Source organism: Chiloscyllium plagiosum, chromosome 20 (genome assembly GCF_004010195.1).
Source record: "Chiloscyllium plagiosum isolate BGI_BamShark_2017 chromosome 20, ASM401019v2, whole genome shotgun sequence".
Taxonomy (NCBI): Eukaryota; Metazoa; Chordata; class Chondrichthyes; order Orectolobiformes; family Hemiscylliidae; genus Chiloscyllium; species Chiloscyllium plagiosum.
In genome coordinates this window covers 4,789,559-4,796,581 of record NC_057729.1, presented here as the reverse complement: position 1 = coordinate 4,796,581, position 7,023 = coordinate 4,789,559, and positions in this window count along the sequence as shown.

Here is a 7,023-nt window from a genome sequence, read left to right as displayed (position 1 = left end):
TTTTTACAATCTATCTTCATGATATACAAGATGGTATTAGCAATAACATTCGCAAATTTCATCAGCTGGGTGGCAGGGTGAAATGTGATGAGGATGTTAGGAGATTACAGGGTGACCTGGACAAGTTAGGTGAGTGCTCAGATGCATGGCAGATGCACTTTCACGTGGATAAATGGATCCTTATCCACTTTGGTGGCAAGAACAGGAAGGCAGATTACCACCTAAGTGGAATCAATTTAGGTAAAGGGGCAGTACAGAGAGATCTGGGGGTTCTTGTACACCACTCAATGAAGGTAAGCATGCAGGTACAGCAGGTAGTGAAGAAGGCTAATAGCATGCTGGCCTTCATAACAAGAGGGATTGAGTATAGAAGCAAAGAGGTCCTTCTGCAGCTGTACAGGGCCCTGGTGAGACCACACCTGGAGTACTGTGTGCAGTTCTGGTCTCCAAATTTGAGGAGAGACATTCTGGCTATTGAGGGAATGCAGCGTAGGTTCACGAGGTCAATTCCTGGAATGGCGGGACTACCTTACGCTGAAAGACTGGAGCGACTGGGCTTGTGTACCCTTGAGTTTAGAAGACTGAGAGGGGATCTGGTTGAGACATATAAGATGATCAAAGGATTGGACACTCTGGCGGCAGGCAACATGTTTCCGCTGCGGGGTGAGTGCCGAAACAGAGGACACAGCTTAAAAATACGGGGTAGACCATTTAGGACAGAGATGGGGAGAAACTTCTTCACCCAGAGAGTGGTGGCTGTGTGGAATGCTCTGCCCCAGAGGGCAGTGGGGGCCCAGTCTCTGGATTCATTTAAGAAAGAGTTGGATAGAGCTCTCAAGGATAGTGGAATCAAGGGTTATGGAGATAAGGCAGGAACAGGATACTGATTAAGGATGATCAGAATTGATCATATTGAATGGTTGTGCAGGCTCGAAGGGCAGAATGGCCTACTCCTGCACCTATTGTCTATTGTCTATTGTCTATATTCTGTTTGGTACATAGAATCCCCAGCCCATTGAGTCCACACCAACCCTCCAAAGAGCATCCCACCCAGACCCATCCCCTCTACCTATCCCTGTAACCCTGCATTTCACATGGCTAATCGACCTAACCTGCACATCCCCGGACACTATGGACAATTTAGCATGGCCAACTCACCTAACCTGCACATCCTTCGATTGGGAGGAAACCCACAAATCTCGGGGAGAATGTGCAAACTCCACACAGACAGTTGCCCAAGGGTGGAATCAAAATGGGTACCTGATGCCTTGAGGCAGATTACTAACCACTGACCTACCGTACCCCTGCATGGATTAGATGGGAATTGCAGAGTTACTGGGATAGGTAGGGGGTGGGTCTGGGTGCAATGCTCTTTGGAGGGTCGGTATGGACTCAATAGGCCGAATGGCCTGCTACAACACTGGAGGGATTTTATGATGAAGTTTGAAAGGACTACTTTCAGGTGATTTCTTCCAATTCTCTTTACCTCAGCTCAGATCCAGAGGCTCAAAGGTCTCCCTGTCCCAATAGTTCCTCATGTCTGGGTCTCGACTACACAGTGCATGTTGACAAGTTGATTAACCTTTGAAGGCATCGCAGATAAGGCCATTTATGCCTTCACTCAACAGTCAAGGACTATGAGTCAGATTCACCCAATGGCATTCCATAGTTGCAATTCTTGCTCTAACCTAAGGGGAAAGGGACATCTTCAGTGGTTGATCAGCTCACCTAATGCCAACCAAAGATCCAACCTCAGATGTTGCGATCCCTGTGGTTCAGTGTTACCTCACAGAATAAATAAATATATTTATTGACAAATCTGTCAGCAAGCAAAGATTTTGTAACATGATGTGACCCGGCTGAAGGTACAACTGAAAATTTTGGAATTTTCTGCATGTCTGGCAGTATTGAAAGAAAGCGAAGTTAATGTTTTAGATTAATGGTGGTTTATCAGAATTAGCAGGTGCACATAAGAAACCAGGAAAGGGGGAAGAGGAGAAAAGACAAAGAGTCTGTGAAAGGATGAAGGGAAGGAGAGATTAAATGTCTAAAGGGATGATAGCAGAAACCAAAACAACGAGACAAAAGATAAAAGAAAAAAACACGAATGTGTTAGAAGCATAAATGGCTTCAACAATGGAGGAAAGCATATGCATTTCAGTAAAGACATGACTGCCACAGCCCAGGAGGTAATGGAAGAAAGGCTGGTGTGAGCATCAGGGATATAAACCCCCACCCCATCAGCCCTCACTCGGTCTTTGCAGTGTGTGATGCTTCAGCCAGGCTTATGCCCGAAACATCGATTCTCCTGTTCCCTGGATGCTGCCTGACCTGCTGCGCTTTTCCAGCAACACATTTTCAACTATTATCAGGTATATCCTAGAACTCTGTAGGAAGCTAGTGAAGTGATTGCTGGGCCCCTTGCTGAGTTATTTATATCATCGATAGGTGAGGTGCCAGAAGACTGGAGCTTGGCTAATGTGGTGCCACTATTTAAGAAAAAGTGTTAAGGAAAAGCCAGGGAATAACAATCAGTGAGCCTGATGTCAGTGATGTTGGAGAGAATCCTGAAAGACAAGATTTACATGTATTTGGAAAGGCAAGGACTGATTAGGGATAGTCAGCATGGCTTTGTGCGTGGGAAATCATGTCTCACAAACTTGATTGAGTTTTTTGAAGAAGTAACAAAGAGGTTTGTTGAGGCAGAGCGGTAGATGTGATCTATATGGACTTCAGTAAGGCGTTCGACAAGGTTCCCCATGGGAGACTGGTTAGCAATGTTAGATCTCATTGAATACAGGGACAACATTTGGATACAGAACTGGCTCAAAGGTAGAAGACAGAGCGTGGTGGTGGAGGGTTGTTTTTCAGACTGGAGGCCTGTGACCAGTGGAGTGCCACAAGGATCGGTGCTGGGTCCACTACTTTCCATCATTTATATAAATGGTTTGGATGTGAACATAGGAGGTATAGTTAGTAAATTTTGAGATGACACCAAAATTGGAGGTGTAGTGGACAGTGAAGAAGGTTACCTCAGAGGATAATGGGACCTTGATCAGATGGGCCAATGGGCTGAGAAGTGGCAGATGGAGTTTAATTTAAATAAATGCGAGGTGCTGCATTGTGGAAAAGCAAATCAGAGCAGGACGTATACACTTAATGGTAAGGTACTAGGGAGTGTTGCTCAACGAAGAGACCTTGGAATGCAGGTTCATAGCTTCTTGAAAGTAGAATCGCAGGTAAATTGGATCATGAAGAAGGCATTTGGTATGCTTTCCTTTATTGGTCAGAACATTGAGTATAGGGGTTGGGAGGTCATGCTCAAGCTGTACAGGACATTGGTTAGGTCCTTTTGGAATATTGCATGCAATTCTGGTATCCTTCCTCCTGGAAGGATGTTGTGAAACTTGAAAGAGTCCAGAAAAGATTTACAAGGATGTTGCCAGGGTTGAAGGATTTGAGCTGTAGGGAGAGGCTGAATAAGCTAGGGCTGTTTTCCCTGGAGCATTGGAGGCTGAGGGGTGACCTTCTAGAGGTTTATAAAATCATGAGGGGCATGGATAGGATAAATCAACAAGATCTTTTCCCTGGGGTGGGGGAATCTAAAACTAAATGGGATCTCAGTGGTAACCTTTTCACAAAGAGGGTTGAGCATGTATGGAATGAGCTGCCAGAGGAAGTGGTGGAAGCTGGTACAATTACGGCATTTAAAATCATCTGGATGGATATTTGAATAGGAAGGGTTTAGAGGGATATGGGCCAAGTGCTGCCAAATGGGACTGGAGTAGGTTAGGATATCTGCTTGGCATGGACGAGTTGGACTGAAGGGTCTGTTTCTGTGCTGTACATCTCTATGACTCTACACAAATAACTCCTGACGTCTGAGAATAGCAGAGGGCTCAACTGTGCTGCCCTGCAGGGCCTGTTGCTGTCAATCATTTAGGTGAAGATTAGCAAATTGACAGAGCTCAGGTGGCTGACAGGGTCATGAGGTTGCAAGAATCAGCATCATCGAGAAGACAAGGGAGCTAACACTAAACATCCAGGTTGATACTTCCAAATAAGCCAGTTTAGATGTGTTGAAGACAGGAAGTCTGCAAAATGAGGGAATCTGTTTTAAGAATAGAGATATTTGCGTCAAAATGTTCGTGGTGATTCCACACTACAGACTATGCTAAACATTTTTTTATAGAACGGAAATCATACTGGGCTCAGTCACCAGCTTGATTTTAATATGTTCCTGCAGCCTTCAGAAACAGATGTGGTTCAATGGTCATGCACTTCTCTGTCATCAGAATGCTGTAGATACAAACAGGCACTTCAGCACAAAATGCATGCCTTCTCTTCAATGTTATGCTCAGGCTGTATTGCCCTCTCAGATGAGACACTAAACTGAGGATTCTTAGGGGAAAGTAGAAAAGTCTTGTGGCCCCTATTTCAAAACATAGGAATGATAGCCCGAATGACCTGAGCAACATTCATAACTCAAACAACTGATTATCTGAGAATTGTCTTATTGCTGTTTGGGGAACTATGCTGTGTGGCAGTTGTCTGGTGGATTTCCAACATTGCCACATTCCAAAAAGCACTTCATTAATTGTAAAATAATTTGTGATGTCCAGAGAGTTAAATGCTTCAGTGAAACCCCGATCTCATTCGTTTTCCACCCATAGGCGAACTTCAGATTGAAATACTTCCACGTGTAAGTACATACAAGAACCTGTGACCATGCTGCTTCTTTAACAAGGTTATGCTGTCCTTGGCTTTTTTTTCAGAGAGATTGTAAAATCAGCGATTCCAAAAAGTCTGGGTTTAACTACTTGAGAATGCTTTGAAGTTTTTTAAAAAACACATGCAATGACAGGGGGGGGTGGCTAGTTCTCCTTGCTCAGCTTTTCTCTGGTTTGGGAGAAAGTGAGGACTGCAGATGCTGGAGGTCAAAGTCGAAAGGTGTGGTACTGGAAAAGCACAGCGGGTCAGGCAGAATCCAAGGAGCAGGAGAATTGACGTTTCGAGCATAAGATCTTCATGAGGAATGAGGGGGTGGCCCAAGGGGGCTGAGAGATAAATGGGAGGGGTTGGGGATGGGTGGGGGCGAAGGTAGCTGGGAATGCAATAGGTAGATGAAGGTGGAGGTGATAGGTTGGAGAGGAGCAGATAAGTGGGAAGAAAGATGGACAGGTAGGAGAGGTCAAGAGGGTGGTGCTGAGTTGGAAGGCTGGATCTGGGATAAAGTGGGGGAAGGGAAATGAGGAAACTGGTGAAATCCCTATTGATCCAGTATGGTTGGAGGGTCCCACATGCATGAAATAATCCCACCATCCCGTGGCCAAAGACTTTAGCTCCCCCTCCCACTCCACCAAGTCCTGGGCTTCCTCCACCATCAAGATTACCACCCAACACCTGGAGGAAGAACGCCTCATCTTCCACCGTGGGGCCCTCCAACACACGGGATCAATGTGGATTTCGCCAATTTCCTCATTTCCTTTCCTCCACCTTATCCCAGATCCAACCTTCCAACTCAGCATTGCCCTCACCTGTCCTATCTGTCCATTTTCCTTCACGCCATCTCCCTGACCTATCGCCTTCACCCCCAACTTCATCTACCTTTTGCATTCCCAGCTACCTTCCCTCCAGTCCCAGCCCCACCCTCCTCCCATTTATCTCTCAGCCCCCTTGGGCCAACCCATCATTTCTGATGAAGAGCTTTTGCTTGAAACATCGATTTTCCTGCTCCTTGGATGCTGTCTGACCAGCTGTGCTTTTCCGGCACCACACTCTTTGACACTTTTCTCTGGTTTGGTTTGAGCAGTCTGGCTGTTCACTGAAAACAGTCAGTCAGTTTTGACGCTGTTGATCCAAGAAACAGCTACATGGAAGAAGATATTCGATACTGAATTTCTCTGCCATCTCTCTCCTGTAAGACCCTGTGCTGGACCTTTCCTTTATTTTGCAAGACAGTGTTTATGGGGATTGTGCTGAAAAATGTGCTGCTGGAAAAGCACAGCAGGTCAGGCAGCATCCAAGGAGCAGGAGAATCGACGTTTCAGGCATAAGCCCTTCTTCAGGAATGAGGAAGGTGTGCCAAGCAGGCTAAGATAAAAGGTAGGGAGGAGGGGCTTGGGGGAGGGGCGTTGGGAATGCGATAGGTCTCACCTTAACCTCCTTCCAGCTGGCCTATCACCCTCACCTTAACCTCCTTCCTGTCGGCCTATCACCCTCACCTTAACCTCCTTCCACCGATGTGTAATTTGGGTAAATGAGGCTTTCCTCCATCTCCTGACGTTGCTGATTCGTGCTGCCGTACTGTTGCCCAGTCATCAGTACAGCCCAGGAACTCAACATTCACTCTTCAACAGACAGTATTGGAAGGCTATTTAACTGTAGAGGCCTCACATCCAATCCCGAGCCTCACTTAATATTCATGTTCTCATACACACATTCCAGGAATTCAACAATTGGATAGAGGAAGAACTCGAAATTTGCTGGAAAAATACTCAGTACCTCCAGCAACAGCTTTGTGGGCACAGGAGCAGAGTTAATGCTTTGAGTCAAATGTGACTCTTCTTCAATCCTGCTCATTTCTACTTCCCCCAATCAGATGGATGGGGGAGGCAAGGGAAGGAAGGAAAATTGCCAGTTGTCTCCCTGACTGGCACCACGTTACCCCCAACCTCTTGGGTTTCCTTTCTTCATGCACTGTCTTGGCATCACTACCTGGGCCAGCATTTCTTGCCCACCCACAGTCGGTCTTGAAAAGGTGGTGGTGAGGCACCTTTTTGAACTAGGGGCAGGAATACCTGCCGATCATTTAGGTGAAGATTAGCAAATTGACAGAGCTCAGGTGGCTGACAGGGTCATGAGGTCGCACACATATGCAAGAATCAGCATCATCGAGAAGACAAGGGAGCTAACACTAAACATCCAGGTTGATACTTCCAAATCAGCCAGTTTAGATGTGTTGAAGACAGGAAGTCTGCAAAGTGAAGGAATCTGTTTTAAGAATAGAGATATTTGCATCAA